At 34.5% G+C, this 23,392-nt stretch overlaps 1 pseudogene; it reads left to right on the top strand.

The window, feature by feature from the left end:
* Positions 1-299: 299 nt before the first annotated feature.
* The window catches only part of LOC122905323, a 70,995-nt pseudogene continuing 47,902 nt past the window's right edge, over positions 300-23,392 (top strand).

Below are 23,392 nucleotides of genomic sequence, written 5' to 3' on the forward strand. Positions count from 1 at the left end.
ATCCCCACACTCTAATCTTACTTTACCCATTCTTCCTTTAGCCCATATTCCATATAGATTTAAAACTAAACTTGGGTTCGGTCAAGAAGGCAGACTAAGCATGTATACATACAATTTAACTATCCTGAGATGCTAAAATTATTATAAGTAAATGTGCAAAAAACAAGATAATCCTACAACAAAGAAAATAAAAACAGAATTAAAGTCATCAATAAAAGAGAGATTTCAACTAATTCTAATGAAGCAGAGTTAAATAGACCTCACTTAGAATTTTGGTAGGCAGGCAGCCCACCTAGCAGATGCCCAAGAAACCTACAAATTCGAAGACTGAAAGACTAGCAGAAATTAAGTGTAAGGAATGGAAACGAAAAAAGGTATTATTGGAAGGCTTAAACAGAAAAAAATGCAGTGGTCCCACTAGTCTCTCAGGCCCTGGAGAAAAATGAAAGTCAAAGTCAACCAAATCCTGCTAAAAAAATTGATGGTTATCTAAAACAACAACAACAACAACAAACCAAAACCAAAACCAAACCAAAACAACAACAAAAAACTGGTCTAAACTGTAAGGAAAGCATTAAGGCAATTTTAGTGCTGCAGAGTATTCTGAATTCTTGCATTTAATGGTCTTACTAAAATAGCCTGTTTATTCCAGAGTGAGACAGTCTGTTGAAAATTCTATCCACAAATACATGAACTATAATTATCCTTCATACCACCTCACATTAAATATGAATGGATGAGCAGGAATTACTGGATATTTAAGGAAAGGCTGCTTCTTGGTAGAAAACGATTAAAACAAGCAAAAAAAAAAAAAAAAAAACCAAAATACTGACTGGGGGAGGACCACATATTTCAACAAATAAAAAAAAATTTGAGGAAAATTAATTAGTAAGCTCAGTGCTGTAAGAGGTACATTTAGAAACAAGAAAAATTTCTTGAAAAATAAAAAACCAGTTACCTGAATAAAAAGAAACTAACTGCATAAGTGTTAGAAAGTAAAGCTTAAAAAATCTCCTTAATATAAACATACTTATCTTTTATCTTGTCACTTATCACATTATATATATATATAATTTATATATCATATGTTACATTGTATGTATATAAGACATATATATCAAAGGAAATGCTTTTGAGAAGTATCATCTGTCTAATAGGAATTCAAGAAAAAAATGAGAGTGAGAGAATAATAGAGGATAATTTACCAAAGCTGAAGGGAGGCATTCATCATCAAAATATTCCATAAATTATTAAGCAGGGTGAATACAAATAAGTGACCCACACTCTGCAATTCCATATAACCAATGATAAAAAGAAGACTCCTAAAAGATTCTAAAGAGGAAAAGAAAAACAAATTGCTCACAAATTAACCTTTCTAAGACTGCAAACAGACCTCTCATCACCAAAGGTAGCTGTTAGAAGAAGAAAAAAAGTGCCCTAAAAAATCAGAGAGAAAATAACAGAAAACCTTTAGCGACCAGAGTAGCAATTAAAAGTGAGAAAAGAATAAAGACTTTTCAAACTGCAAAGACCCTAAGAATTTACCACACACACACACATACTTTTTTATTATTAAAGATGTACTTCAGTAAAATGAAGGACAATTAAAAAAAAAAAAAAAAAAAGGACCACTGAAGATCTGACGTACAAAACTCAAAAGGAAAATTCCAGATGGCCATTTGCCTACAGCCATATATCACAATTTTTTTCAGTGCCGGCTAAGATAAAAGAAAACTTCGGAAGAAATCTTTAGGGAAAAGTTTTATCTACATCTATATGACTTAGATTAATATTATATGACTTGAGAAACTGTATGAACATAATATACCATAATAAACACAAAACCAAAGCAAATACTTTTAGAGTGTTTACTGTATATCAGACATTGTTGTAGGCATTTTATGTATGTTAACCCATTATATCATCTCAATAATTCTATAAAGGATATACTGTTAATATCACTATTTACAGATCACAAAAGTAAATTCATACGAGGATGTGCTGAAGCTTTGGTTTCAAATCAGGCAGTCTGACATCAGGAGAGTCAAAGGAAAATTCAAAGGAAGAAATAAAAACATGTCAAAAAATGGGCAGAAGACGTGAACAGACACTTCTCCAAAGAAGACACACAAATGGCTAACAGACACATGAAAAATGTTCATCATCATTAGCCATCAGAGATATTCAAATCAAATCCATACTGAGATACCACCTTACACCAGTTAGAATGGCCAAAATTAACAAGTCAGTAAATAACATGTGTTGGAGAGGATGTGGCAAAAGGGGAACCCTCTTACACTGTTGGTGGGAATGCAAGTTGGTGCAGCCACATTGGAAAACAGTATGGAGATTCCTTAAGAAATTAAAAATAGAGCTTCCCTATGACCTGCAATAGCACTACTGCGTATTTACCCCAAAAATACAGATGTAGTGAAAAGAAGGACCATCTGCACCCTAATGTTCAGAGCAGGAATGGCCACAGTCACCAAACTGTGGAAAGAACCACGATGCCTTTCAACGGATGAATGGATAAAAAAGATATGGTCCATATACACAATGGAGTATTATGCCTCCATCAGAAAGGATGAATACCCAACTTTTGTATCAACATGGACAAGACTAGAAGAGATTATGCTGAGTGAAATAAGTCAAGCAGAGAGAGTCTATTATGATGTGATTTCACTTACTTGTGGAGTATAAGGAATAACACAGAGGACATTGGGAGATAAAGAGAAGTGAGTTGGGGGAAATCAGAGTGGGAGAAAAACCATGAGAGACTGTGGACTCTGGGAAACAAATATGGTTTTGGAGGGAAGCAGAGTGGGTGGGTTGGGTGATCCTGGTGGTGGGTATTAAGCAGGGCATGTATTGCATGGAGTACTTTCTATGGGTGTGGTGCATAAACAATGAATTCTAGAACACTGAAAAGAAATTTAATTTAATTTAATTTAATTTTAACTTAATTAAACTAACTGAAAAGAAAATAAGTTATATTAAAAAAAGAAAAACAAACACAAATTCTAAAAGGCATAAAGAAAAGAGCACTTTCATAGTATATTGCTTGACTCTGCATCAAACAATATCTGCATAGTCATGGTTTCTAATCATTAACCTTTAACTTTATAATTGCTTGGAGGTACATATCCCCATTCCTGATATGGTCCATAGAAGAATAAGAATTTTCATTTGACTTCTTAGGTGTGAAAAATAAAAGAGAAACATTCTTCTTTCCTCACCACTCTATAACTTAGCTGATAATGTTCCTGGGAGAGTAAGTTACTTACGCCTACCCCAGCATTTTCCTCTTTCTATCTTTCCTTCTCCCTTTTCCTTTCAGAGAAGGTACATCTTGGTTGGCTCTCTCTTCCCAAGTGGTTTGCTTATATAAGCAGTCTCTGTCTCTTCAGGGAAGGTCTATAGTTGTTCTGTTCAGTCTGTTCTGAGTTAATTAGCTTTGGTCTCCTATTTTTCAGTTTTTATTAGCAGTAAAGCAAAGAAGACATTTAAGTCTCCTCCTTCTCTATCCACCCTCTCCTTCTTTCCTTCTCTCCCTCTCTCTAACAATTCCAAACTTAGAAGAGTAATACAAGATGTATTACAAGATGTAATACAAGTAATATAGTACATAATTCCTCCTTATTTAGTATTATAAGAATCACCATCTTATGTCATAACATACAAGTACAAAGATGAAATTCAAATATAAAAAGGGAAGCATAAAGTACAATATAATAACAAATGAATTTTACCAGACATTTAAAGAGCTAATACTTATTCTCAAACTATTACAAAAAAAAACAGAAGAGGAAGGAAAGGTTCCAAATATATTCTATGAGGCCAGCATTACCCAGATACTGAAACCAGACAAAGACACCACAAAAAAAGTAAACTGCAGGACAATATCCCTAATGAACAAAGAGGCAAAAATCCTCATCAAAATATTACCAAACTACATACAACAATGCATTAAAAAGATCATTCATCACCATCAGACTGCATTCACTGCCAGGGTGCAAGGATGGATCAATATTCACAAATCAATGTCATATACCACATCAACAAAAAAAGGATAAAAATCATATAGCCATCTCAATAGATGCATAAAAGGCATTTGACAAAATACAGCACCCATTCATGATAAAAACTCTCAAAAAAATTGGGTTAGAGGGTACATACTTCAACATAATAAAGGTTAAATATAAAACCCTACAGGTAACATCATCCTCAATGGTAAAAAACTGAGACCTTTCTCTCTAAGTCATGAATGAGACAAGGATGTCCACTCTTCTGCCATTTTTATTCAAAAGTGCTACCCACAGCAGTGGGACAAGATAAAGAAATAGGCATCCATATTGGTAAAGAAGAAGATAAACTGTTATGATTTGTAGACCACATGTTACTATACATAGAAAATCCTAAAGACTCCACAAAAAAACTACCAGAAGTAATAAATTCAGTAAAGTGACAGGATATGAAATTAATACCCAGAAACTGGTAGCATTTCTGTAGAGGAAGTCACAGATAAAGAAATTGAAAAAAATTTTCATTTACAATTGTACCAAAAAGAATACATAAGAATAAATTTAATTGATGAGGTGAAAAACCTGTACTATGAAAACTATAAAACAATGGTGAAAGAAATTGAAGTTGACACAAAAAAATGGAAAGATATTCCATGCCCAGGGATTGGAAGAATTATTATTGTCAAAATGTCATTACCTAAAGCAATCTACAGATCCAATGAAATCCCTATCAAAATACCAACAGCATTTTTCACAGACCTAGAACAAATAATACTAAAATTTATATGGAACCAGAAAATACCCCAAGTAGCTAAAGCAATCCTGAGAAAGAACAAAGATCTAGGTATCACAATCCCAGACTTTAAAATATACTACAAAGCTGGAAACGTTTTGGTTGGCTCAGTCAGTTAAGCATCTGACTCTTGATATCAGCTCAGGTATTAATCTCAGGGTCATGTGTTCAACCCCAGCTTTGGGTTCTGCACTAGGCATGAAGTCTACTTAAAAAAAAAAATACTACAAAGCTGCAGTAATCAAAACAGTATGCACCGGCACAAAAACGCACATATAAATCAATAGAACATCACAGAGAGTCGAGAAATAAACCAACAATTATATGGTCAGTTACTCTATGACAAAGGATACAAGAATATAAAATGGAGAAAAGATTATCTTTTCAATAAAAAATGCTGAGGAAATTGGACAGCTGCATGTAAAAGAATAAAACTAGACTACTTTCTAATCCATGCATGAAGATAGATTTATAATTGATTAAAGACCTAAATGTGAGAGCTGAAATCATAAAAATCCTGGAGGAAAGCACAGACAATAATTCCTTGGACAGTGGCCACAATAACATTTTTCTAGATATATCTCCTAAGGCAAGGCAAACAAAAGCAAAAATAAACTATTGAGACTATATAAAAATAAAAATCTTTGCACAAGAGCAACAACAAAAAGTACAACCTACTGAATGGGAGAAGACATTTGCAAAGGAGGTATCCAATAAGGGGTTAATATCCAGAATATATAATGTATGCAACTGCATACAAAAAAAAAAAAAAAGAGAGAGAGAACAATCCAATATGAACAATGGACAAAAAACCTGAATAGACATTTTTCAAATGAAGACATACAGATGGGCAACACACACATGAAAAGAAGCTCAACATCACTAACGATCAGGGAAATGCAAACCAACAGCACAATATCACCTCACACCTGTTAGAATAGCTAAGATCAAGCAGACAAGAAACAACAAGTTGTTGGCAAGGATGTGGAGGAAAAGGAACCCTAGTGTACTCTTGGTAGGAATGTAAACTAATAATAACCACAGTGGGAAACAGTACAGAGGTTTCTCAAAAAGTTAAAAATAGAAATGTCATATGATTCGATAATTCCACCATTGTAATTTAGCCAAGGAAAGCACTAACTTAAAAAGATATATGCACACCTGGGGTGCCTGAGTGGTTCAGTTGGTTAAGCATCTGACCCTTGATTTCAGCTCAGATCTTGATCTCAGGGTCATGAGTGCAAGCCCCAAAGTGGGCTCACACAATAAAAACAAAACAAAACTATGTTTACTGCAGCATCATTTACAGTAGCCAAGACAAAGAAGAACCTCAAGTGTCCAAAGTAGAAGAATGAATAAGGAAAATGTGGTACAACTACTAAAAAAAAAAAAAAAAAAAAAAAAAAGATGAGATTGTGCCACTTAAGACAACATGGATGGACCTAGAAGGTATTATATTAAGTGAATTGTCAGACTGAGAAAGACAAATACCCTAAGATTCACAAATTTCCTCACAAATGGAATCTAAAAAAAAAAAAAAAGAATAAACAAACAAAAAGCAGAATTAGAACTATAACTAGAGAGAACATTACTTTCACACAGAAAACCGCAGGGAAAAGATACCAAAACCTCAAAACTAAACAGTTACAGTTACCTTTCTTAGCTACACCTCCTAATACTTACCCCTATGCTGTTGCCAACGTAGTACTTTTTAGTCCTAATTTTATTTCACCTTTAAGTAGCAGTTGACAAAAGATCCATCTTTTTTATTTTTTTTTAAGATTTTATTTATTTATTTGACAGAGAGAGATCATAAGCAGGCAGAGAGGCAGGCAGAGAGAGAAAGAGAGGAGAAAGCAGGCTTCTTGCCTAGCAGAGAGCCCGTTGCGGGACTCAATCCGAGGACCCTGAGATCATGACCTGAGCCGAAGGCAGAGGCTTAACCCACTGAGCCACCCAGGCGCCCCTGTCTTTTTTATATCTTTAAAAAGACTCCCAGCTCTAGCTTTCAGTGAAACTCCATTTTACTTCTCCTCCCTCTAACACCTTGAAATTCTAATTCACCAGTTCTCCTTTCTCTTGTTGACCAATAAATGTTGAAATACCTCAAGGTTTCTTTCCTAGGACCTCTACATTGTTAATCATCCACTCACTCCCACTATGATCTCATTCATAGCCTAGACTTAACAAGAAGTGAGCCCACATAAAAGCACTCAAAAATTCTAAACCTATTGGAACTGTACTATTGTTTTTCACCTAGACTTTTTGTTATATTGATTACTCTGAATTGCTACTGGCTTCCTCTACAATGTATTTTCCACAAAGCCTCTAAAGGGCCACTTAAATCCAAATCTGTCCATGTCTTTCCTGTTCTTAAAAATCCGTGGCTTCTCTCTGTCTAAATTAAAGTCCAAAATCCCAGAACGGTTTATAAAGTCGCCACATCCAGCTTCTGGTATTATGTCCAGTCTTATGCTTTCCCACCATTCTTTGGGTTCTCTGCCAGTCATCTTAGATTTCTTTCAGTTTATCAAACTAACTCCCAATCTTTCAAACATCATGTGGTAGATGCTATGAGTTATTGCTCAGATCCCATTCCAGAAATAAAGGTTTTATTAGTTCAGCTTCTGGAATGGTCATCAGCAGATGCATCTCAACTGCCAGTCCTCTTTAGGGACTGCATCAAATGAAAAGAACTGCCTCACCCAAAGCCTCCTCCTTTTGAGGCAGGATGGGGAGAGAAGCCTATATCCAATTACTCATTTACAAGGAGGTACAGGATTTTCTTTTTCAGGCCCAACTCAGACAACTCTGAAGAATCTTTATACTTCAGAGCCCCCAGTAGGATTGAACAAGGCTTTGTTGAGACTGCATCATAGCTTGACTTCTCTCCTTATGCTCATTCCAGTTTTTGTCTCTTCCCTTTCTGCAGGTATTAATGCTAAGAGCACTTCCTAATAACCTACTACAAGCAGAATCCATTTCTCAGGTATGAAACCTGTGACATATGGTGTCACCCCTAATGAGAACATCATATTTTACTTTATTTTCCTCAAGACTTCTCACTGTGTCACTTTTCCAGGGAGGCATTCCCTGAGTCGTAGGACAGGGATAAAATTACCTTACGTTGTGGCTTTCTACCACTGTTCTCCACTCATAAAAGCCACCATATATTGAATTATTTTAATTCCGCTTTCTCACCTGGATTTAACCTCTAGCTCACTCCACCTACCATGCTGGACTTCCCCCATTTTATTTTGTAGTTCATGCTGCCACCTGCTTTCGGTCCTTTCCTGTAACAATTCTTCCCACTTCATGCCACTTAGGTAACTTTCACTCAGTCTTGATGTCTTTGCTTAAAAAGTGTCATCATGCCAGAGCTTCCTCTATTCCAATTATAAACATTCACTTATTCCTAAATATTAAGGACATGCTTTTATTCTCTATGAATCTAAGAATGCAGAAACTATATATGCTCTTCCTCCCACTCTATCCTGAAGCCTTAATAGTGTTTTACATCTGAAGATGCTGAACAACTGACTGACTGGAGTTTCTTCCATGCCATTGGCATATATATTGCTTTATTGGGGAATACACACTTCTCAGAGTAAGTGATCCTTTTCAGAATCCTCTCCCTCCCTTCTTCCAAACCATTTATACTCAGGGATATAAAATTCCTAAACTGATAAAAAATGGATGTGAAGGAGAGATGAAGTTTGAGGACAGAGGAAACTGCTTACTGACACTTCTCAGAGAAATCACTTGTCCAAAGCTCTCATTTAATTGACACAAGGAGTTGCTGGGAATGGCCAGCAATCCCTGTACGGAAGGATGAAAAGTTACTCCAGACTTTGCTGTGAAAGAGAGGAGAAGGTAAGGGGGTCAAAGTTCAGAGAGGAAGATCCTTTTTCTTCTTTGCTCCCACTTTTTTTGGTTCTTCAGGATAATCACAAATCCTTATCACTGTTTCTCAAGTACCTCATGTGTGACAATGGATCTTACTGAAACTGGGAAGATCTGTTTAGTGGAAAGATACCATATGCTAATCTGTGTGTTCTACGCAGTCTGCTAAATATAGCCTAAGGGACAATGCATACATCTCTTAGATCACAGGGCAGCTGTTAGGGCTAAGAAAGCTTAAGGAAGGCAACTCCCGAGGCATTCCAAGGGCGGAGTGGTCATGCAGGCCTCAGCATTCCAGAGACCATGCCCTCTTTGAAACCTTCCCTCCCCGCCAGTGGCCTCTATGTTACATTTTAGCAAGCCAGGTATTATGGCTGAGTTCATGCTCTACATTAACCCGAATAGGGAGTGAGCCTCTCATTATGGAGAGATAAAAGGGATGGGACAGAAGCATTTCCTGCCATTTTTCAAGTAACCACTACCTTATACGATAAAGCTAACTGTATGACAGTTATTTCTTACCTTAGTTGGACGTAGCTGGATGAAAATAAATGTCACATTTCTAATTTATTATACTTGATATTAGTATAATGCTTCATTTAGTAGTGTGTGGAGTTTGGAAGCTCATCAATTAGTGAGAAACTGAGAGCAGTCCAAACTTCCTACAAGTCCCAGAATTTGGTAGTATAATTTGGGATTTTACAACTAGTATAATAACTTCTATTTGTTTATATTAAATATATCTTCCTTTGAAAAATACCTTTAGTTCTGTTTTTCAACCACATTTAATCACAGTCATAAATGTATGCACTGAGGATATCTGGATATAGAATGCTTGATTCAATATTTTTTAACCTAACACTATACACCTGTTGCTAAATTATATACATTTAATTAATGTTTGAGATAGGCTGTGTTATTTTTTGAATTTACTTACTGTGACTTGACTGAAAGGTAATTATACGATTCTGCTCCATTAATGTCAGTTTTAGCCATGTGGCCTACTATGGCCAGTGAAATGTTAAGGAAACTTTGAAGATTCAACTAGTGAGTTGTGCTTCAAGCCTGGATTGTAGATTTAAGGGTCATTTATATTCATATTTGCATATATAAATATATAGAAAAAGAACATGTATATATATACATATGTACAATCTATACATATATATTATATATGCATAGACACATGCATAGACACGCTCACTTTCAAATGTCATGGAACAAAATGTACTAGAACAAAAACAACATAAATAGAGCCTGTTACTCTTTGTAAGTGTCTCACTCTTTTTTGTCAGAGTCCCTAAGCTTGTGATCTTCTTCTTTTTTTTTTTTTTTTTAAGATTTTATTTATTTAGAGAGTTGGGGGAACGGGCACATGATCTTCTTTTTAAGTACAGAACTATTCCATTCAGAGACTTAGACAAGCTCTGCACTGGACAGGTTTTACAGAATAGAGCAGGACCATCCTACATGGGATACAGTGTTCTGGGCGACATCTTTCTCAGTTAAGCTATTCAACTATAGCAACAATGACATTCAGTGAAGAGCATTCTGTAGTCCTTATGCCAGTCCCTTGCCAATCACCTGGTTGGCTATTACTGTCTTTTTCCAGATTATGTTTTAGAAAATCCAAGGAGAGAGACTGCAATCATTGGAATGACTACTCCCAGGATCATTCTTTCAGTTTGCCCAGAATATTCAAAATGCATTAAAATATCATTGGCAGGGTCATTTTTATTTTTCATAACTCTGTGCACCTGAAATTTCTTTTTTAAGATTTTATTCACTTATTTGAGAGAGAGTGCGCAAGTGAGAGAGATAGTAGGCACAAGGCGGAGGGTCAGAGGAAGAGAGAGAAGCAGACTCCCCACTGAGCAGGGATTTTTTTTTTTCCCCTCTCCCCCCATATAGGCCATATTGGGCCTTGATCCTGGACTCCAGGGTCATGACCTGTAGCTGAAGACAGACAACCAACTAAACAGAGCCATCCAGGTACTCCCGGGCAGCTAAAGTTTTGATAATAATTTTTGGTTAAAGAAAAGATCAAAGCAACATCAAATTCTACTTTCTAGGGCAGTATTGGATATCCCTCAGTAGGATAAATCTAATATTAGGTAGATGTGTTCTTGTAATTATTGAGCCATTACCCAATCAGAATTTTCTTGACGGTTTTATTTCTTCTCCTTGAATCTTTCTCCTTCACTTGAGACAGTGTCTTGTGCCTCCAAATCCTGTCATTCCTTGCTAAGAGAGCTATTTACCTCTTTGCCTTTTTACCAGAAGTTAAATTATAGTCTCAAATCTTTACTTCCCCTACTCATTAAAGCTCCTCTAATAAAGAAAAGAAATATTTTTGCAGGTTTTCTACAACAAGCTAATACCAAAGACTGCAGGAAAGCTGAATTAAAATTTTTCCTTTAAATAATCAAATACTTAGTCAGGGCCCCTGAAAGCCCTAGATTCTACAGTCAGAAGTGACCCCATATAAAAATGTACTCTCTTCATCCAGAGAAAGCCCAAGAAGTCCTTAGTTCATTCTTTTTTCTTTAATTACATACAGATAAGAAAATTTGCCAAAGTTATATAATCTTCAATAGTAATAATAGCTATCAGTCTTCAATATATATACCATGTGACCATGCACTTAAAAATAGTTATCAACCCTTCTCACACTTTTCTATCCCTTACAGATGAGGAAACTTCTGTTCTGTATGGTTTAGGCAAGGTCTCTAAAACACTGTATGGTAGACATGATATTTTAAACTAGATCTTTCTGAGTAGAAAAAAAACCTGAGAAACAAAACAATGGGTGACATTCTTGGTTCTGTTACTATCTATCTTTGTGATCACTGGCAATTCTCCTAACAACTCAGCTTCAGTTTAATCATCTAGAAAATGCAGGGATTAAAATAATCTCTGTTGCATCACCACTTCCTCAAAAAAAAAAAATAATAATAATAATAATCTCTGAAGTCTATTTCAGTTTCAAAAATCTATGATTTTTCAGAAGCACCTGTTGCAATGTTGCAAATATCACTGTAAAATGTGAAGTTTACTTATTGCTTTATATTTTTCAATTATACTCATTGCTTATCAATACTTAATTACATATACTAATTTAATCAGCTCATAATATTAAGGGAAACTCACTAACACGTATCTGACATCACTCTTCCTCAAACTACATTATTATGGTATTTGGACTCCAATCTTCTCAAAATTTGCTGCTCTATGAAATTGTACTTAGGATGAAATTATACTTAGGAATTTCTTGGAGACTTAATTTTAAAGACTAACCTTCAAAATCCTTTCAAAACTTTTAACATAAACATATGATTTCAAACTTTTGAGAACATTCTCCAGAGTGATACAAAGGGTTAAAATGATGAAACATTCAGACTCTGGTTCTTCCTAGGGGCAGCTGAAGGAAACAAAGGGTCAAGTGTTCCAGGGCTAAAAGCCACACTTAGTAAGTTAGACTACAAACAAGATTATTTAATGTGATGAAGTCATGAAAGTGCCATTTTTGTAGAAGGGGAGATGATACCCAAATCAAGCATAAAGTATACTAAATGCACTAATAATTCATATATATGTTTCATGAATAGAAATAAATATATCTCCTTTCCATCTATTTTGTTAAGCCAATTAACCAATTTCAAATAATTTCCTCCTATCCTGCTACTGATTGTCAGTAGATCTAAAAGATTGGTATATACACTATTATACTGAAGAATGTGATGGAATGGGACGTTCCTAATTATTTCCAAGTAAGTGATTGCAGTGATAGCGTCTAAAAATTGTGTAATTGAAATACTAGCTGTATATTGCTTCAAGCAGCAGGCATACTCTGAAATGAATGAAATAAAGATCCTTTTAAAACAGAAAAGTATATTTCCAGATCTCTTCCCTTCTAGTCATCTCACATGATTATGATTATTATAATTTAGCAATTACAGGACTTTTAAAATAGATTATGCTTAAGCTAAGAACTATTATTACCACTATATTCTGAATTAAGAATTAAGCACAAAGATTTCATCAGTGAGACTTCTCAGCCACTCTATGTTCTGTTAATCTGAACACTAGAAGATGAAAAGGTCAGGCCCAACAACTATACATACTGAATAGCTGTTTAACACAGCAAGAGACACTATTATAGGCTGGAAACCAAGATTGCAGCCAGAAAATGCTGAGCCACTGGCTGTTGTAGAAGTGAACATTTCCAGGTTTAATTAAAACTATACATGAAGATACTATGGACAGTAAATCAGACACCATGACAACTACCACAGGCTTTTTGTACTTGGATGACAAAGGAAAGCTATCACTCAGAAAAAGATATTAAATTCAGAAGATAATGCTGCAGAGCAAGTTTTACCCAATAAAAACTGAATGCCTTTTTGCCATTTGCTGAGTGCCTTTTGTCAGGATGGGAATAGATGATAGTTCAAGTGCATTTATATGTTCAAGTTCATATTTTCTGAATATTTTTATATCATTTAATAGTGTATGTATATATTCTGAAGCATTTGATAATAATGAAATTTTAATGCATATCTAACAACTTCTTTCTCTAGGCCTTTCAATGAGAAAGTCTTCAAGTTACTATTTATAATATTCACGGAAGTACAATTTAAAAGACTATTTCTAAATAACCACCAAAGTCTCTGTGGTTACAATTAGTTTTCAGCTTGAAAGTGCAGTAAAGTGTAATTCCCCATAATAATATATATATTCAGAACTATAAGTGATAGTAAAAACAGTTTTAAATTCATTCCCCTGATGAGTTATTCTGTTCCTATTGTTCCTATAATTTTAATATATTTAAATTATAAGTGATAGAGGGAAAAAGCAAACAATTAAAATAAAATCGGTGTCCTCTTAATCCCACTTTTGTTATTTTAACTGAATTAAAATAGAAAATGAAAACAACTCATTTCAGAGAACATTCAAATGATCAAGATTATATTGACTTTAGATTATTGGCTAAAAGAAAAAGCATTTAATGTTTTACAGTTAAGTAGTATTATGAACAAAGTAATTATTAGAATTAATCTTAATACATAAAAACAAAGAAGAAATTGTGCAAATTTATGCATATACAAATTATTTTCTTTTTTAAAAAAATTATTTATTTGAGAGAGAGAGAAAGAGAGCATGGGGAGAGAGGGAAAGGAAAAGGGACAAACAGACGCCCTGCTGGGCAGGGAACCAGAGTGGGGCTCATTCCATGAACCTGAGACCATAACCTGAGCCAAAGTCAGAAACTTAACCAACTGAGCCACCCAGATGCCACACATTATTTCCTTCTAAACCAGCCATAATCTGTGACAAAAACATATCAACTACTATTCTGTAATACAAGAAGTGAGGAATGTGAATAAAAATGAATGTAAGAACTCTACAGTGTTCACTGATTTAGATACTCATCTTGTCTTTTTTCCATTTTACAACAGGAACCACAATGTCATCTCACAAAATACTTTAGAGAAATAGTAACTATCTTGTAACATAAATAATGACAGGCCATTGTACCAATAAATAATATGGGTGTTTTAAATTATTTGGGCTGACATAAGAAAATACCACAAATTAGGTGGCTTAAACAGTAGAAATCTAATGTCTCACAGTTCTGGAGATTAAAAGTTTGAAACAAGTTTTGACAGAGTTGGCCCTTCTGAGAGCCACAAGGGAAGGATCTGTTCCAGGCCATTCTCATAGGCTTGTAGATGGACATTTTCATGTTCCCACACTATGTCCTGTGTTTGTGTGTCTTTCTCCAAATTTCCCCTTTCTATAAAGACTCTAGTCATATCAGAACAAGGCCCACCCTAAGGACTTAATTCTAACTTGAATACCTCTAGAAAGACCCTATTTCCAAACAAGACTACATTCTGAGGTACTGAGAATTAGGACCTTCAACATATGAATTCTGGGGGGACACAATCCGATCCATAATAAACACCTTTGAGATCTTAACTGGAAAGCTGGTATTTTTTTAAGAAAATTGTTGGTTATGTCCACATTACTCTTATTCTGGCTTAAAAACATGACAGAACAGTAAATAGAATTTATATAGTTCTACTGATGCCCTATTACTTTAGTATACAGAATACCTTTTTTTATATCTGATTTAGAATATTATGTAATGAATTCTTATATTTTATGTTTTGTAACTGGTTTTTTTCCCCCCCAATATACCTCAGTATTAGGCATGTGTTCTCAAACACCAGGAAATGTTTAATATTCAAAATGTAAATAACATCAATCATGAAAAATAAATGGCTTACTATCTCAGGGAATTTTAGAAATATTTACAAACTAAAATCTTTTTATATAACCAGGAAACTTACTCTTTACACACATCCCCCACAGAAAAACTACAAAGTCATCAAACATATATTTACTTTAAAAAAATCAACACATAATAACACAAACTTTTTTCAGAACTTTGATAAAATGGTTGAGTAGAGCAGAATGGTATAAGGTTATTTACTTGCTATTAAACAACTTCTGAATTCATGTGAATGCTATCTTTTGTTTTTAAAACATTTCTATTTATCTAGCACTTGTGCTTCATATTGACAGGAATGTCAGTATTTAAAGCAACACTTGAAAATAATACAGTATAGTGATATGATATCAAGGTCTGTAAGTACACATATGTTCAACTCTTAACTCCATCACCTAATTCCTGGATGACCTGGAGCAGTCACTTAGTTTCTATGAGCTTCAGTTTCATCTTGTATGAATTTAAGTAATGACCCATTTAAAGTAAAAATTCAATGTGTCAACTGTTTTACTCTTGAAATAAAGCTTGATTTTATTTTTAGTCTTGTTAGCCTATAATTTTGTTTCTCCTTTCAACTTTACAAAGAACACACACAATTATAGCATGGCTATATGAAGTAAAACTCCTACAGGAATATAATTTTTGAAATGGCCTGGAGAACATATTTTCTGACAATAACAAAAAATAACAGAAAATGATAAAAATTAGATGGCCATAGGGAAAGTTTCTTCTCCTAATTTTTTTAAAAGAAAGCAGTTATTAGGAAGAAAAGAATCCCATGTATTAAAGCTTAAGTGTCAAGAATATGTGGCATGAAACAAGGTCAAGTTTTCTCTTAAAGAAAAAAAATATAGGCAATAAATTTTGTGGTTTTGGAAAAGATAAGAACCTCGCCAGAAAGAGGTTGTGTACCCCACATGTAAGTATCACTTGTTTTATTTTAAGCTCATCTATTGTACCTGATATAAATGTCAAAAACAAGGCATGAATGCAAAGAATTTAAAAGCTCTTTAACATAAGAACAGAGCTGGATAGGATTAGAGAGCTGGATCAAGCTTTCAATGCTCCATGACAGTTTATGGTAGAAATGATATTTAAATATAGAATTTAGAGGGCTTATCTCAGAATAGAGAGTTAAAATCAGCTAGTCAGCAACTTAAAATTAAAATTAGTAGTAAGTAATTCTAACAGGATGACAAATGATGTTTCTATCTTGAATTAGAGGGAAATCAATTCAAAGCAAATTCAAAACAAATTCATCTCAATTCCCTTAGACAAAGCATGAGAAAGCAGCTAAATGTTTTTTATTGTGATTGTGCCTCCCTCTTACTTCTCAAATCATGACACTAGCATACTCTTTGAATAATGAAAACGCAGTCTCCCTGTTACTGTCAAAGTTGCTGCTTTCATTTCTCTAGCATTTGTCAGTTTGTTGATGAAAGCACTCAGATTTTTGTGTTCATATATAATGGACACAAATATGATGGGCACAGACTTTTCACATGTAGATTCATAGAATAAACTTCCTTTTTTTTTTTAATTAAGGAAATGCTTGCTAATGAGTACTTAAGCCAATAAGGATTCTTGATTATATGCCAAATGCTTCAGCAAAAAGCCTATGGTCAGGATGAAAGGTAAACTGGTTGCATAGAAGTTAACACGTAGGAGTTCAATAAATGTTTTTAAATGTATAAATTACTGAGTGTATACAGTATTTACTGGATAACAATATCTGTTATCTTATTGATTGTCATGTTAATTTGAGCAAACATATTATCTTAGATGATTTGCATTAACAATCTGTCACATAATATTTCAATTTATTTCATGGCTTATGGGCTGTTAGTTAACTATTTCAATCTAAGAACTACAGTTTTTTTTTTTAAAGATTTTATTTATTTATTTGACAGAGAGAGATCACAAGTAGGCAGAGAGGCAGGCAGAGAGAGAGAGGAGGAAGCAGGCTCCCTGCCGAGCAGAGAGCCCGATGCGGGACTCGATCCCAGGACCCTGAGATCATGACCCGAGCTGAAGGCAGCAGCTTAACCCACTGAGCCACCCAGGCGCCCCAAGAACTACAGTTTTAATAAATGTGGAAGCTAATATTGATGGCTGACTTTCCTCATTCTCATTTTATTCAGTATTTCTTTATGGTGACTATTAGATTAAAACTGACCAGTTGACAGATCATATTGCCTAATGTAGATTTTGTGTGTGCACTCAAATCTGTCCTAATAATCTATGAAAAGACATCCCATTTCATACCTGTGGAGAGTTAACCTGATACTTCTGGACAGTTAGTGCTCCTTAGCTTTCTAAAAGGATAGATTACACAGTCAACTTCCCTTTCACCTGGCTACCATCACTGACATTGTCTGGACCTCACCCTTCCTTCTCTCACAATTTGTGACTAAGCTCTTTGGTGGTCAGCATACACACATCAACTTCATTTGAGGATATAAACTGTGAGGGGTGAACTCTTTATTAAAATAGCAAACAGTATCTATCAGTATTAATAAGAAACTGAATGTGAGTTCTGTACAGAAAAAAAAGAAAAAAAAACATGCAGTGCCTTGTCCATTTTGGCTGGTAACACTTATTCTAAAGGACAGAAGAGTCAGTAATCTAAAAAAAAATCAAACTCATAATCCTTAAGAAAAGGTTTCTAGCAACTCTCATTCTAGCTATTTATGACTTGATTTTGATCCTACAGAGTCTTCCCTTACTTCTTCTTTCTGAAGGAAAGCTTCTTAGAAGGAAAGTCAATCTGACACCCTGTATGCACAATCACTAATTCCCCTCACAGTATTTTCTCATTTCACACAATCCTAAGCGGTCCAGTGGAGGTATCTGTAACCAGCCTCCACCAAAAGGAGGCACATGGTGATGAACTCCATAAATTCTTTTTGGCTCTCATGAGAATGGGACCCAAATCACAGTAACTCTTATTGCTATAATGAGTATTTTAAGCTACTCTTAAAATACCTTTGAAGTACTTATGCTTCCTTTCCCCCATTATACCCTTTGATGGGTACAAAAGTAAAGAATACAGGACTCTGAAATTATCATTTACTCCTCACTCACTCCCATGTTAATATTTTAGTAAATCCACTTTGGTGCAAAGTGCAAAGTCTCCAAACTGTAAAATTCTTTCAGATGGACATAGAGATAGACTTAAATAAAAAACAGAGTGTGTACTACATAAAAATTAATAGTAATCGGACTGAATTGCAGAAAACACTTTTCCATGATTATAGATTTAAATTATGTTCGTTGAAGAAAATATGTATTCCTTTTATGTTCTATTTTATGGACATATATAAAATACATATTTCTTGATATTGTATGATATAGAAGGATTTGCATCCTTCATTTTCACTTGATATTATACTGCAAGTGCTTTTTGGATGTTAATTACAACTTCCATAAAATTTTCCTTAATAACAATGCATCTTTTTTTTTTCCAATTTATTTATTTTCAGAAAAACAGTATTCATTATTTTTTCAATGCATCTTGATGGCTATGGATTCTTGTAGCTGATTGATGGCAATGGCTATGTAGTTGTCTGGTGGCAGAACCTAGAAGCTCTTCTCTTGGAACTAAAAATGGCTTTCAGGAACTCTCTGTAGTTTATTACAGCAACAGAAAGTTGAGAGATTTGTTTCCCTATGGTGTCTCTAGCCAGGTGAAGCAATACCTGATCCCCTTTGTTTGACTTCCCAGTGCCACCACTAACTGCATCATCTCTAGACAACTGTTCCTGTGCTATGCATTTCTTTTAAATCCTCTAAGAGCGTACCCAGGAAAACTTCTGCATAATGATATGAAGCAAAAATTCTTATTTACTTTCTCAGTTTCTTTTGACTTCTTTAAATTTAAACACTGGCTCAATGACATTCTTTTAGTTCATGGTACAATTTCCTATCCCTCTAAGTGTGTGTCTTCCCAAGTCTTTCTTTATAGAGTCAACAATTTTGTGGAGATCTCTAGATTGAGATTTTATGTGGATTTGACAATAACCCCCCATTTATCTACCCCTGAACTCTCTATTTCTCATCTTCCTGATGAAGTACCATGTACAAATTAAATTCTGAATACATCCATGATTTTCTCACAGTTCCCCAAACAGATAAGTAAACTAATGTCTATGAATTGCCCCACTTTACAACTAGCTTATCTTGCAAAAAAATGGTACCCTAGAGGGGTCAGCACTTTTATGACAGTTACATATGTTCTCTGAGTGGCACTGCCATGGGTCTGTAAGTGATCTTGCACTGAAAAATGTAAGGATTTACAAGCACTCTGCTCTGAACGTTTGAGAGAACAAGCAAATTGAAAGAGTAAGTAGATACAAAGAAGAGGCATAAATACACATCAAATTTTGCACATTACTGGTGAAAGCTGCCAAGCATTTGTGATGCATTTTAATTAGGTGTAGGAAAATGGACATATGAAAAAGCCTAAGCTCAGCAAGAGCAGGGATATTTGTCTATTTCACTGATGTGTTCTGAACACCTAGAAAAATACCTGGGACACAAAAGGAATACGAAATAAATATTTGTTAAATGGTTTAAAGAATCTAGTTCACTAGAATCAAAGAACTGTGGCAGTTATTCTTTACAACCCCTCCTCTTATCAGCTGTCATTTTCTTGTCACTTTAAATATGGTCTAACTCTGCTTAAAGGGGGACAGAAAAGTGCCCCATTTCTGTATGGCCAAATAGGACCAGTAGTTATCCACAAACATCTATAGAATAATACTTATATCATCCAAGCATTAATTTTTTTCTACACCTAGTCTACCTTTGCATGAAATATTTTTGAAAGGAAATATATAAATAAAGTATTGGTAAAACAAATTGTGTCAATTTTCTAAAAATTTCTAGCCTTAAGAATTTGCCACATGGAATGAAAAATCCATTGACCCCTTCTAGATATACTGTTATTTCTTTTTTTTTCCCAATTTATTTATTTTCAGAAAAACAGTATTCATTATTTTTTCACCACACCCAGTGCTCCATGCAAGCTGTGCCCTCTATAATACCCACCACCTGGTACCCCAACCTCCCACCCCCCCCGCCACTTCAAACCCCTCAGATTGTTTTTCAGAGTCCATAGTCTCTCATGGTGATATACTGTTATTTCTAATCAGACTTTTATTGCATAGAAACATTCTCAGTAATTGCTGTCACATTTCATATTAATACTAGAGAAATAATTTATTACATGCAAAGCACCCAAACTAGTAATGGTTTCATACAATTATTGTTAAATTATTACTCAAATGCATTAAATTCACTGTTTATAAATGTGATGAATCTTATACAATATTCCCATATGATAGTTGTCTATAAGAATCTTGGGAATAATCACTTTTCTAGTGACATAAGGAAAGCAAAAACTTTGGTTTAAATTATTTTACTATTAGTGCTCTTCATGAAGAAGAAAGGATCCATTCATTTATGACAGATTGGGTTAATTTCTTTTACTTATGGATAAGTTCCTTATATTTCTACTCAAATTGAAAATTATTAGAGTTTTAATAAATAAAATTGAAGAATGTATTATTTTTGCATACCTAAATCAAGTGGCACATTGAGATATTTGCTGTCAACAATAATAAATAAAAATGACAACAAAACTTGTAAGTTTCCACTAAGAAAAACTAAACTGCTTAAAAAGAGATAAAAATGAACTAGGATTCATACCATGATTCTTCATAGCGGTGATTCTGGCTTTAACCTCACCATTTATAGATCCAATTACCAACATCTGCTCAATTTATCACTGTGTACCTTAGTTCAAATGTCTATAGTGAGAGAAACTGACTCAACCTAGATCAGGTGTTTGCCTTTGGTTCCATCAACTGTCAGCTAAGTTACAGTGGCACCTGGTATCAACATGCCTATCTCAGCTTTGAGAAAAAGGAGAGTGGAGGGCGCTTATTATTTTAGCAAAAGGTGAAACAAAATGGAGCATATCTAATATATCTAACCAAGGACAATCTGATGTGGCAGCTTGATTATAAAAGAAAGCATAGACTTTGGAATTACGGAGGTCTGGATATGCTTAATAACATATTTCTAATGTCCCTGATCACTAATGTTGAATGATAAAAACATCTAACTACAGGCACTGCTGTGAAAAATTATACAACAAAGCACATGATGTGCCCAGCCCCATGTCAAAAACATAATAGTTAATTAATGATAGCCTATTTTCCATATATAAGTTAACCAGTTAATTTATGCCCAAAGAAAAATCATCTATTCTTCTATATAAAAAATTATTTATCTTAAAGAGGAAGAGCTAGAGCACGAGCAGAAGGGACAGAGGGAGAGGGAGAGAGAATCTCAAGCAGATTCCATGCTGATCGCAGAGCATGAGGTAGGGCTTGATCCCATGACCATGAGATCATGACCTGAATGGAAACCAGGAATCAAGAGCTTAACTGACTGCGCCACCCAGGCACCCCTCTTGTAGAAATTATTTAAAAGATTAAGAACACCGGGTTTTGGGTAGAGAGGCTGTGTTCTTAGAGGGAAAATATACCAAAATCAAAACTTAACCATCATTGGTTGCCGATGTTATCCAAAATACTCTCAGTTGGCAAAAGAATTTTCATTACTGATTAGAGATTCATGAGCTTCTGAACTGGGACAGATCAATAGGTGAGAGATACAAGATGCAAAGGGATGAAGATTTGTATATATTTGGGTTTTTTTAAGATTCTATTTATTTATTTGACAGAGAGTGAGAGAGAGAACACAAGCAGGGGGAGTGGAAGAGGGAGAAGCAGGTTCCTTGCAGAGTGGGGAGCCTGATGCGGGGCTCAATCCCAGGACCCTGGGATCATGACCTGAGCTGAAGGCAGACGCCTAATGACTGAGCCACCCAGATGCCCCTATATATTTGTTCCATAGTTTTCAAAGCCTTCTCTAATCTTACCCACTCTCCTTAGCTGAATTGTTTTCTCACTGAGAACCAACGTTTCCTCCACTCTTTGTTACCCTTAATACACAAAACTACATCCAACTTATATGTATGTGTTCTTGATACTCTCCAAATCCAGACTGAGCATTTTAATTATCCAAACTTTTACTCAGTCACCTCATTCAAACTGTTGAATAAAATTTTCTGCATACTAAAGCCTCTACTCACTTCACCTTCTTCTGAACTTCTATATTCAATTACCATGTGATTTATTAACTGTGTTGTCTTCTTTCTCTAGTTACTTTTTACGCATTACTTTTGTCTTCTCAACTATAAGATTAGGAAGACAACTATATACTGCATCTAAAAAGTATACTACATTGCCCTTAATTTAATGTAAGGTACACAACAGATAAAGTATTCAATAAATTTTTAGTTATTATTTATTCCTCAATTTCTTTAATTTTTAAACAAAATTTAAACAACATATCAGGTGTTGCTGACAATAATAATGTATTATGTATGTACACAGTTCATCTTGCTATACAAAGTGGGTATCATGGTATCACTCTCGTAATAACTAGATAACCTAGAAATAATTATGTAATGTTGATTCCCAGTGTGTTCTAACTACTGAAATGAAATTCTGGAAAAAAGTCAACAAAATTTCCTCAATAGCCCAAAATAGTTCATAGAATTTTACATATTCTATCAAGCTAACCACGATGCTTAATTCATTTCACAAAGGACATACAAAGTATTCAGAGATAATGATTCAGAGCTCACCTAACTAAAAAAAAAATTGTTTTCCTAATGACTATAAATAAGCATAATACCTTAATAAATAGAAACAAATCTGTTAAAGTTGTAACCAGAAGAAGTAACTTGAATAACAGCTCATTACCCGATAAGTCAGAATAATAATTGCAAGAATTTGAGAATACTGCATGCACAATAGTGTAGCATCACTTCAAATGAATTACACTACTTTCTCTTAAGAATTTGTAATAATGTTCAATAATAAATAATAACCTGTGGGGCAAGTGTAAATGCAGGTGAGATGTAGAGCAGTATTTTACCAGAAACCTAACTCCACAGGCTAAATTGATCTATGCTGATTGCTTTTGCCTGTACAATTTGCTTCTGCGGATAATAGCCTAAACTCCAACCCTACTCTCCCAACCTGCCAACCTCAATTGACTTCTCTGTTTACAGTACTTATTATTAGATACTAAAAAGAGAAACTCTGTATTCAACCAACACTTCAATCTATAGTACAAGCACCTTCCCAAAATAAAGCAATCTATGGAGAGAAAAACATTACCATTTCATGTGTTTAAACTCACTGTGATAACAGATAAGAGTTTAGTCTTGTAGCACTTAAACATTTTTGTAGTTATATATATATTAGGTGGTACAATCAGTAAGACTGAACATTCACCGTG

Source organism: Neovison vison, chromosome 4, assembly GCF_020171115.1.
Source record: "Neovison vison isolate M4711 chromosome 4, ASM_NN_V1, whole genome shotgun sequence".
In the NCBI taxonomy this organism is placed as follows: Eukaryota; Metazoa; Chordata; class Mammalia; order Carnivora; family Mustelidae; genus Neogale; species Neogale vison.